Raw genomic sequence first — 11,576 nt, 5'->3', positions numbered from 1 at the left:
TTAACAGTACATTAGCAACATGCTAACGAAACATTTAGAAAGGCAATTTACAAATATCACTAAAAATATCATGATATCGTGGATCATGTCAGTTATTATTGCTCCATTTGCCATTTTTCGCTATTGTTCTTGCTTGTTTACCTAGTCTGATGATTCAGCTGTGCACAGATCCAGATGTTAATACTGGCTTGTCTTATCCCTTGAACATGAGCTGGCATATGCAATTATTGGGTCATACATATTAATGATCCAGACTGTTACATAACAGTCAGTGTTATGTTGAGATTCGCCTGTTCTTTGGAGGTCTTTTAAAAAAATGAGATTTATATAAGGAGGAAACAACAGTGTTTGAGACTCACTGTATGTCATTTCCATGTACTGAACTCTTGTTATTTAACTATGCCCAGATAAATTCAATTTTTAATTCTAGGGCACCTTTAAAGCAGCAGAGGGTTGTTAGATTGCTTACATGGAGTTTAGGTCAAAAAGGTTAACACACTGTAACTGTCCTTCTTGATCCTACAGTAAACAAAGTAAAACAATTCAGCTTTCTCAGCTTTTCCCAAATTGATCAAATGGCTGAGCTAACGTAAACTGTTTGTGTAAGTCCACCCGATCTTGGACCTGCCAAAAGCACTCCTCAGCTTTATGAGCACTGGGAAAACAGAAGCTCTCAATGATCTTGGCACTTTTAATGGGCTCCAATGACCGCTCACCTCTGCAGCTTAACATAACAGTGGAGCAGCAGGTTGATGGTTTAATGTGCGAGTGCAGCGATCAGTAATGGCAGGGCTCTATGAGTATGCAGCCCTTGTACTAACGGATAGCCCCTTCTGAATGCAAATCCCCTCTCACATCTCTTTAACTCAGGGCATTTCTCTCTCTCACTCTCTCTTTCTTTTTTGGGTGGAGAGGGGTGCAAGCGTAAAGGATTAGCACTGATGCGTGACTGATGTACGAGACAGACGCAATCAGAATACTTTATAAGTATATGCACATGTGCTTAAAGTTTGAACGCGTCTTCTTCTATCTCTTCTCTCCTCAGACTGATCTTAAAATCCCAAGAGAGTGATCACACAAGGGACGGCTTATTGTATAAAAGCAGTTTTGAATACAGGAGCAGTCATTCTTGGAGTCTAATCCACATGACTGGCTCTCCTCCTGTGATAAGACATCACCTGTTCGCTCTGGTGTTGAGGAGGCTTTGCTGCTGTTTGATATGAGATCTCTGACAACTGATCTGCATATGAAAGCTTTTAGTCTGCATATATTAGGCTATGTATACATATATTTACCTATACAAGGTAAAAAAAAAAAAAAAAATGCAAAAAAAAAAAAAAAAGACATAAGTAAGTCAAACAAACATTCTGAATTGCAAGACATGTCAAACTCCACAGACCTCCCCAAAAGCTGGAGACCAGAAGACTTGAGGCGTATCCATGCCGCAGGGCTGAGCCAATAAAGGAAGAGCCAAGGGACTGAAAGGAGCCAGCGGAGGCAGGCTAAAGGAGGTGGACGAGGTGGGTCAGGCGTGGAGTCAGAAGTGAAGTTAGAGGTCCGATCAGCAACGATGGAGGCAGGAGACCTAGAAACCTAGACAGAGCTGAGGAGATACAGAGACAGAGCACCTCTGGATGCCGAGGTGGAGCCAGGGTGCAGGAGGACTGAGGCGGAGCTGGAGGGTAAGCAGAGACCGATGGAACCTAAGGGGTGGAGGGACGAGACACAGCCAAAAGTCCAGAAGTCAGAAGTTGCCGGACCCCGCCCCTTACCTGGACCCATCCTAACTGATCACTGCCCCACCTTCATGAACCCCAGGACAGCAAGGATACCAGATCCCCTGTTTATTTGGACTCTATATTTCCCCCTTTATTGGACATTTTTATGTTTATTTTTGGTAATAAACGCCTCTCAGAGGCTTGATGCCACACCCACTGTATCTGTCGTTTGCTCCTACCGCCACAATATATGAAGACTTCCATTTCAAAAGCCTCTAAAAGCCACCTCAGTCAAAAATGAGATAACAACACTGAGTGAATGCTCTCCGCACATAGTATATATTCATCAAATTCTTTCACTTCAAACCTGCTAAGTTCCAACCTCAGCCCAATCAGAAGTACCAGTACTTGGGTAGAGACCTATAAAACTGCACATTTTAAAATATAATGTCAGACGGACTTAGAGGCTTTTGCATCTGAAGTCTTCATATATATTCTTGCTGTTAACGTGTTAACGCATGCGTTTATTATTATTATTATTATTTTTTTTCCAGTTTAACGCGTTAAAAATATTAACGCAGCATCCGTTTTTTCTGTCATCCTTTGGCTAGCATTACAATATATGATCATGCTCTTATTCATGCAAATGCTTTTAAGAATGCGCTCTCTGTGAATGTCCTGTCACACACACAACGCACAGAATGATGCGCGCCAGTATCGTGCGCGTTGACGACACATCAGAATCGAGTTTTCTGTCATGCTTGAACGAACAATAACACGACAAAACGGATATTTTTTGCATTATTGTGCAAGTATCCTCATAAGAGCAGCCTTGGTTGAGTTAAATTCTTAAACGAAAGTAAAGAGTTGTGAGAAAGTGGGATGCGTTTGAGATTCGCGTCATGTACAGCAGCGGCAGCTCTTAAAGGGACAGCAACCAATGTCATTGAAGATAATGAAAGAACAAAGGTTTCAGTTTTTCTTTTTTAATAAATCTGCAAACATGTCAACAATTCTGTGTTTTTCTGTCAATATGGGGTGCTGTGTGTACATTAATGAGGAAAAAAATGAACATGAACTTAAATGATTTTAGCAAATAGCTGCAGTATAACAAAGAGTGAAACATTTAAGAGGGTCTGAATACTTTCCGTACCCACTACACACACACACACACACATATATATATATATATATATATATATATATATATATATATATATATATATATATGAAGAGTTTGGTTCCAAAACGCTATAAATCCATTTTGATTAATTTGAGTAAAAAGGTGTTTTCTTTACCAAGAAATTGGCAAAATGAAAACCACTCTTTTCTGTTTCAAACTTTCACATAGCATCTTTTGGTTATAAAAACATTAAAAATTCAAATCTAGATTTTGGTTTTCAAAGGTTTATTATAAAAATTTATTATTTTTTCCCCAAAATGCAATAAATGCATGACACGTTTTTTTGTTTTGATTTTTTTTTTTTCAAAATGCACTTAATCCATCAATATAAAAGTTATTTTTCATATTGAAAGTAAGTTAATTCACATATATGACAGCCTCTGAACTTTGTCAATACTAATCGTATGTACATGCATTTGACTAAAAATACATTCATTCGTCGCTCCCAAAATGAATTCAACGAGTCATCTTGTTAATCTTATAAATGAATTATGTCTCTGTTTGTCATTACCGATCAAGGCGTATCTGGCGTCACCGCATGGTTAAAATAAACAGTTCAGTTTAGGGAGCGTGATAGAAGTTTGATGCTGTCGTGAAACAAGCAACAGCCGGCATTTTTCCTCCTCCCGACTCGAGTGCCTCGCCTTCTTAATCTCCTCACGTAAATGATTTCGATGGCTTGCGTTTCTTCCCCACCGCAGAAAGCACCACAGGTTCAGCAATGTTCATCGAAATTATTCATTTTTCTGTTTTTGTTGATCACAAAGTACAAAGTAGATAAAGGATGCGGGGTGTATTCAGAGCGCCGCCATTACTGTTTACAGTGCATGGAATGGTGCGCTGTGATTGGTTGAGCGGATATATCGCGTTCTGCAGAGAAGGGAGACTGGCGTTTGTCGCGTTTTGGAAAGAAAGGGAGAAAACATGACAGAATAACACAACGGATATCGCATTTTGCGCAAAATTAATAAATGACTTTTCAATACCGACCAGATACAATACTGATTTTGGCGGAAACTCAAATTTTTTGAAAATGGCGTTTATCGCGTTTTGGAACCAAACTCTTCATATATATATATATATATATATATATATATATATATATATATATACACACACACAGTGGGTACGGAAAGTATTCAGACCCCCTTAAATTTTTATACTATCTATCTATCTATCTATCTATCTATCTATCTATCTATCTATCTATCTATCTATCTATCTATCTATCTATCTATCTATCTATATATATATATATATATATATATATATATATATATATGTGTGGGGAAAAAATCAATTTCATCAAGACATCAGTAGCAGTATTAGTATCATGATACTGGCCTTCATTCATAAAAAGATGCCATTAAACAGGTATTTAAAATATACTGTGTGTGTGTGTGTGTGTGTGTGTGTGTGTGTGTGTGTGTGTGTGTGTGTGTGTGTGTGTGTGTGCTTTTGTTTATATTACAAATATGTCCCCACGATGTAATATAAACCTGAGTTCACCTACATCGTGGGGACCAGCCACCGGTCCCAACAATGTAAATTAATTAATAAAAATACTAAATGATGTTTTTGTGAGAAAATAAAGGTGTGCACAGTTTCCTGTGATGGTTAGGTTTAGGTTTAGGGGTAGGGTAGGGGATAGAAAGTACGGTTTGTACAGTATAAAATGCATTGCGGCCTATGGAAAGTCCCCACAATTCACAAAAAAAACGTGTGTGTGTGTGTAGGTGTGTGTGTGTAGGTGTGTGTGTGTAGGTGTGTGTGTGTGTGTGTGTGTGTGTGTGTGTGTGTGTGTGTGTGTGTGTTAGTGTAGCCTATATATACTTTTATTGATTGTCAGCAATTGTCTTATTTGTTTCTGTTACTAAATAAAATAATATCAGCAACATTACACAGAACACTTGACTTGGAGATATGACAATTTGATATGACCTTGATTAATCCTGAGGCCTTTTGTTGACTCTAACAGATATTGCCACAGAGATGATGATGGAGTGGCCAAAAGGTAGTGTGAAATCTATAGACTATGCTGTATCATCAGTGCATGTCAATAAAGTTTAAAGAGAAAGCATAATGAAATGAACCTTAGGGGTGCTCATATAGATTACAGCACACCAAATAGGCTTGTAATCTATTTGTCATTTGAAACCAACAGACCCAAGTGTCAATGTAGATTTGTCATGCGGTTCCTTGTTGTTGTGATGGCCATTTTGCCATGATCATAAATACATTGTGTTATTTTGTTATCCCACTGATGGAACAGCATAGCCCCACTATAATAAAATGGACCCGGTGCACACACATACCAGCACACACAAACACACATCTGCATGCATAATTACAGCGATCCAAATCTTTTACGTTGTGCTTATTTTAACAATCACCATGTGTCGACATGGGCTGCGCTCAGTGCAGGTCTCCATAATCAAAGTGGCAAGCCGCCTGCCTCTCACTGTCATCTCTTTCACTTTAAAGTCAGGCTGCTGTGACAGGTAGGAATTTGCTGTGGATTAGGACTGTAATATATTTGCTATCAGAATGAATTAACATGCCAAAGAATGTGGAATATTTGGTAATTACAAACTAATTTTCTCCCTACGTACAGTTTTCACAGATGTGTGCGTGTGTGGGGCAAATAGGTGGGATTACTTTTACCCTTTTATATATCAAATTAAAAACTGTCCATCAAATAATCCGCTGCAGTCGTGTTCTAATTGGCTAAAACCACAGTTACAGGAAGTCTTTGATGAGACCATTTTGCTCACAAGGCATGTAATTGGGGCGTAATTAAAAATTGCCCTGCCGTTTAAACAGAGACCTGTCAAACACTGTGACCTTCCAGTGAAGGATTTGGATTATGATAAAGAGCCCTGAAGCAGGCTTTTAGAAATGAATTGAATTTTAAGCGAGGACAATCCTGCATTATGGTTGGAAATAATCAGGATGAATATGTGTTTTGTAAATAATTATTATAAAAACAGCAAAATATCTGGTACGTTCATACACATCTGTAACTATCCATTTACTGACTGTCTGATTCATATTGCACACAAAAATACATTTTATATTTGTATGTTGATCTGTTTCAGATAGATTTTAGATTTATAATAGTGTTTTTTTATAGTACAGTATTTATAGTATAGATGTTTATAGTAGTTGGTTGCTCAACATGTCAGTCTTCCTGTCAAAGTGAGTGGTTCATGGGCAGAATAAGCTGCAATGAGAAAGTCAAAAGTCTCTGACCAGGGGTTAAGTGTCTTGCTCCAGGGCACAGTGGGTAAGTAACAGCCCATACTGCCCTCTTTGAGGGTGACCTTTCAGTCTAACCAGCAGGCCACACCACTACCCACATGTGATGCTATCTGTTGAAGAAAATAAGGGTGCCTACACCTAACAGAGCATGGGGAAATTCTTTACTGTGATGTGATGCCTCAGCATAAAGTAGCATCATCCCGGTTCAGTATAGACCGATGCAGAAAATGTGAAAGGAGCGCTGTTTCTAGTGATTCGGAGAAATCTATTCCCACTTCTACATTTGCATGCAAATGCTCCCCTTCACAGCCCTTCGCACACAATAGGCCACATAAAATTGTTGTCCCGTCAGGTAGAAATAAATTTCATCCCTTAACTTTCCATTTAGTGGGTGTTATGGTGTCACTGTGCATCCAATGAATGTGGAAACTTCTTATAGTAAAATGCATTACAGGAAAGGCATCCACTTTAAGAATCCCTGAAGGCCCTTCGATGTCTCTGTTTTTGATGATTCAAGCTCTACACGATTTGCTAATATCTCTAAAAATGAAATGTTGGTATGGCGACCAATTCACAGATAAAATCCCATCATCTCAAATCCTAAACCAGATTTAATATGATTATGGCAGTCGAGAGCATTAATTCAGTGATTATAAGGGAAGTTAAACTCTGAAATCTTGTTAATTTGATATCATAATCTAAAAAAAATCCAACACGCGTACATGCACGCACAAATGTCATTAACTTTGGATTTAAGAGGTGAAACTGTGCAGACCTTGCTCAACCACAGTGAATGGATCATTGTAGTAATTCCAATTTATACAATTTGCTGGATTCTACATTGTGTGGCAGTAATGTCACTTTGGTAATTCTCTCCATACACTCTAAAAAAAAATGGTTCTTCAGCGGTTCTTCAGCGGTTCTTTGGGGTGGTTAAGGTGCTATATAGCACCGCTACCTTATAAAGAACCAGTAAAGCACCTGTATGGTTCTTCAGCGGTTCTTCAGTGGTTCTTCAGCGGTTCCTTGCTGTGGTTAAGGTGCTATATAGCACCACTGCCATACAAAGAACCTGTTAAGCCTCTGTATAGTTCTTTAAAGGTTCTCTAACTCTCTTATTCTCTTAGTTTAGTTGGGGAAAGGATTAAAAACAACATTAAATTACAGTGTATTTTCTAAACATAACCTGGTTCTCAACCTTTTTGTCCCCAAGCCCCTCTACACTGTTAGTGAATATGGGTGTAAGTTGGATTGCTATAACTATTTGAGTCTGATTACTTCGTCTTTCTGCGAATTGCTCTCAATATTATAGTAGGCTACACTCAACTGCTCAAATATCTCACTTTCAGCCAAAGGATAATTTCTCTTTAAGGACCCCGTGACAGACGGTTTTTTCTGACGTCATGACTCACGAGACTTTCTGGAGTTTTCTGCTCGGCCGCCATTTTCTTTCCCCTGGACTCGGATGAAATAAGGTAGGTTGGAAATGTTTTAATTAATATACTCGAAAATGCAAAGGTTGAACATGTGTTTTAGCGGTTTAGAGTTAATTAGCGTTGTTTGTGAACATGAATACTAACGAAATCGTAACTAACCGAATTTTTGAATTTTCGCGGCCTGCAGTAACGTTATAAAGGTTAGCGCTAATTGAATATTTCTATTCTATACAAGATGTTGCATTACTTGTTTTATTCTATAGAAATGTATTGTTGTAGTGTTTGGACCATGTAAATATGTCTCTAAATAATTTTTAAAAGAAACGTCTCCTTTACCGTGTAAGCAGCGCGTGCTATTTGAAATGATGCGGGCAGGAAGTGCGTGGGGAGCGGGAGAGACGCTCGAGTCGAGGCTGAGGGATCCTCGCATTACAATTATTGAGTTTAGGTTTTTAAAGTAATGTTTGTCAGTTCTTTTAGTTGTCTTTTTTTCACGTTAGCTCTGATTTGTTCGACCAAAATGACGAATAAAGTGTGTGAGTAAAGACATATTTAAGGCTTAACGTTACTTCATTTGACTAGCGCGAGGTGTTTTTTTTTTAGTAGAATGAAATGGCTGAGTATTTACACTACTAATTAATTACTTGTACTGCAGCAAACAAGTTTTTTTTTTTCCATTTATAAACACTGATTCCCCTCTCCCTTTTAGGATCTAAAGCTCCTCAATGTTTGACGACTAAGGACACTTTGCAATAACTTTACATGGTAAGTAATTTCTATAAAAACGGCTATAATTGTTAATAGATAATATGAATTACCAATGTTTGACATGTTTGAATAAAATCCATCTAATGTGGTCTATTGACTTGAATGTCATCCTCATTAACAAACTTTAGACTAAGAATTATCCATTCCAAAACATTCATCAACTCCCTCTTATGCCATCTCAAATGCATGCGACTTTTTTTCTTGTTGTTTTGTATTAATTTTTTTTTTTTTTTTTTTTTGACAGTAGCCATTGACATTAAATTAATCACAGTTCCAGCTAAAAATCTTTACTGTTCTACTGAAGAAAAAAAGTCAACTTGGTTGGCCTGATGGTAAGTAAATTAACAGCTAGCTTTCATTTTTCGTGAAATATCCCTTTAATCAAGAATGATTAAATATATTAGGGTGTAAAGCTAATTTATTAATTGATGCATGTCTTATTTTCAGACTTATAATTATATATTATAAATTCATAATTTTAAATGAAACCAATGACTGATTCAGATGCATTTCTTAATTGCAAATCTGTAGTATTTTAGCACTGACGAAGGCCTGTGTGCTGAAACGCATTGGAAAAATAAAGAATTGATTTTTTTTTTTTAGCTCCTTTGTATTTATTTATTTATTTATTTATTTATTTATTTATTTGTTTGATCCCTCAACGCCACAAGTGTTGCTGGTATTGTCCATAAATATATTAATTGCAAATTTGGCCAGTCATTAATATGAATTATTTTCTTTTTCTTGTCCTTTGCTATTGCATATCTGCAAAAATTTGATTTCCTATTACAGATTATTGTGCTTTTTTTTTTAATTAAGAAAATTAATCACAATTGCTTTATCACAGGCTGAAAACATTCACCTGAGAGAAAGTCCTGAAGACCTCATCAAGGAGTACTTTCTGAGTTGAACGTAAGAATATTCTATTTTGGTTTATTTTCAGAAAAATAAGTCTAAATTTGTGTATTTTGTAGTTATGCTAGCAAAAGGTGACCGAATTTGTTTTTTTTTTTATGTTTTATTTAGGATAACCAGACAGATGATTGAGGAGCAGCTCACCATGGCGATGTTCATTATTTGGAAGGAGGGGGAGAACTTCATGAACCATCTGCTGACATTGAGGGAGTTAAAGTTTTGAATCAACTTACTTCAGTTACATCAGCTTGTGCCCTGCTTCTAGGTATGACATACATCATCAACCTGGCTTGTCCGAAACCCCTTTGATTTACTTTGTATGTATATGTTAGAGCTGCACAATTTATCGTAGAAAGGTCGCAATCTCGATTCAAACACCCACGTGATCCTACTTTATTAATGACAATGATTCGCCTGCGTCTGTTAAACCTTTGACAAAATCCTACCGGAACATTCGGTGTTCATGCTGCCACTGATCCAGAAACAGCAGTTTTGAACCACACTGTAGTTATTCAAGGATTTGGTTATTTGATTTCTTTCACAAATATTAAAATTATCACATAAGTAATAAGACAAAAGTTTACAGTTAGGATATAAACACTGGACATCAGATAGTGATCAAAATAGAGAAAATCGAAACTAACATGGTGCTTCAAATAACTGTTGTATATAAATTACCTTGTTAAGCCACTAGGTGGCAACCAGTGACATTGTCATTGAATCATTCATTCAATAGATTGGATAAGGTTAAACCCTGATTCATCCAGTAGTGAAACAAGTATTTATTAATGAGCCATTAATATATTCAAAACCATTTTTTAAAAATAATTCATTCAAATTAAACATTTTCCGGCAATTAGAGTCCAGCTATTAATATTTTGCTAGAACTAGTAAAATAAATGTTATTTTTAGTTGTCTATTTAGAATCGTGGGAGAATTGCGATCTCTATTTGAAACCAAAATATCATGATTCTCATTTCATCCAGAATCCTGCAGCTCTAGTGTGTGTCTCGTACAAATGTGAAGTTGTATGAATATCCAGTTGTGTTGTTTGAGAATTGCTTTGATTTGTGCAAGGGTAATCACCTTTAAAGGATTAGTTTACCCAAAAATGAAAATTCTGTCATTAATTACTCACCCTCATCATTGGAGGAACAGAAACCTCTCAGACTTCATCAAAAAGATCTTAATTTGTTTTGAGTTCAGAAAAAAGCATACGCATAAAATACGAAGTATACTTTGGGCTTTACACACAGTAATGAATGTTTAAAAAAGCAAAACAAAAAAGTATTGGGTAAAAGCATCCCCCGTGTTATGTTAACCTAATGATGTTATTTTGTTGAAAGGCCTACAGTTGGAAGCAGCTGTTCTCCTCTTGCCTGCACTGTTCAAGGTGGACCTGGGGTTGCTGTTTGACATTGAGGTGAGCCATGAACAGGTGACTACAGTGTGTGAAGCACAATCTAATCAAAGCACGAAGTACTTATTGCACATTTTGTTATAATTTAGCTTATAAGGTTTGCCTTTCAAATAAATATGTGAAGATGGTTAATGCTATTATCCCCTCTTCTCCAGGGCCATGCTCAGACCAGCCCTCCTGTCGTCCCAACACCTAAGATAGTGCCTAAAGCCTGCAGGAGGATCATCTCATGCAGTATGACCACATTTTGTTCACGTTGGATGGCCAGTTAATCACAGAGTAGAGTGAGGACATCTTGATGGCACTGGGCCTCCTCCTGTGTGTATATTTTGCGTTTGGAATCGAATCCAATCCAGTGCCCTAAAGGACTGAAAAAGACACTGACCTTTTTGAAGTATGTTGTTTTGAAATTGAAGGATGCAGTCGGACTTCCTGTCACTGTAAAATGAGTGTACAACTCAATCTGTGAGTAGACTTTTGGAGTCAATACTCTCTCTTGCTCCCTTTCTTATGGTTTAAGTTCCAGTTTCTATATTTTTTTTGAAATCCCGAAGGACAAAAAAGAAACTGCAGGACTTCAGAGCATAACTCAGTATGTAAAAACAGGACTATTGTCTTCAAAAATGTACATATTTCAAGCTTGTTGCATTATTTTGTATAAAAGGGAGTATAATGTGAGTTTATTTGCTGCTGAAAGAAATAAATTAAAAGGTTTTGAAAGTGTAATGTATTTTGTTTTTCAGTAAGCATTTAGTACATGATTTTGAATCTTTGAAGTCATGATTTGGTAAGAAATTATTAATTATCGTTCATAAAAGTGTAATTTAGAAGCATATTGACTCATCTACAGTAGTACCTGGCATGATAACGGGCCC

At 37.0% G+C, this 11,576-nt stretch overlaps 1 long non-coding RNA gene across 1 annotated transcript; it reads left to right on the top strand.

Moving 5' to 3' along the window:
• Positions 1–7,569: 7,569 nt before the first annotated feature.
• On the top strand, positions 7,570–11,361 carry LOC137016974 (uncharacterized). Its single transcript, XR_010894532.1, has 7 exons — positions 7,570–7,637; positions 8,308–8,363; positions 8,611–8,698; positions 9,214–9,278; positions 9,393–9,546; positions 10,628–10,704; positions 10,857–11,361. It is a non-coding gene; the product is annotated as an uncharacterized lncRNA (long non-coding RNA).
• The last annotated feature ends 215 nt before the right edge of the window (positions 11,362–11,576 follow it).

This window comes from Chanodichthys erythropterus, chromosome 1 (genome assembly GCF_024489055.1).
Source record: "Chanodichthys erythropterus isolate Z2021 chromosome 1, ASM2448905v1, whole genome shotgun sequence".
NCBI classification, from domain to species: Eukaryota; Metazoa; Chordata; class Actinopteri; order Cypriniformes; family Xenocyprididae; genus Chanodichthys; species Chanodichthys erythropterus.
The sequence above is the reverse complement of the archived record's forward strand: the minus strand, read 5'-3'. Positions and strand labels throughout refer to the sequence as shown.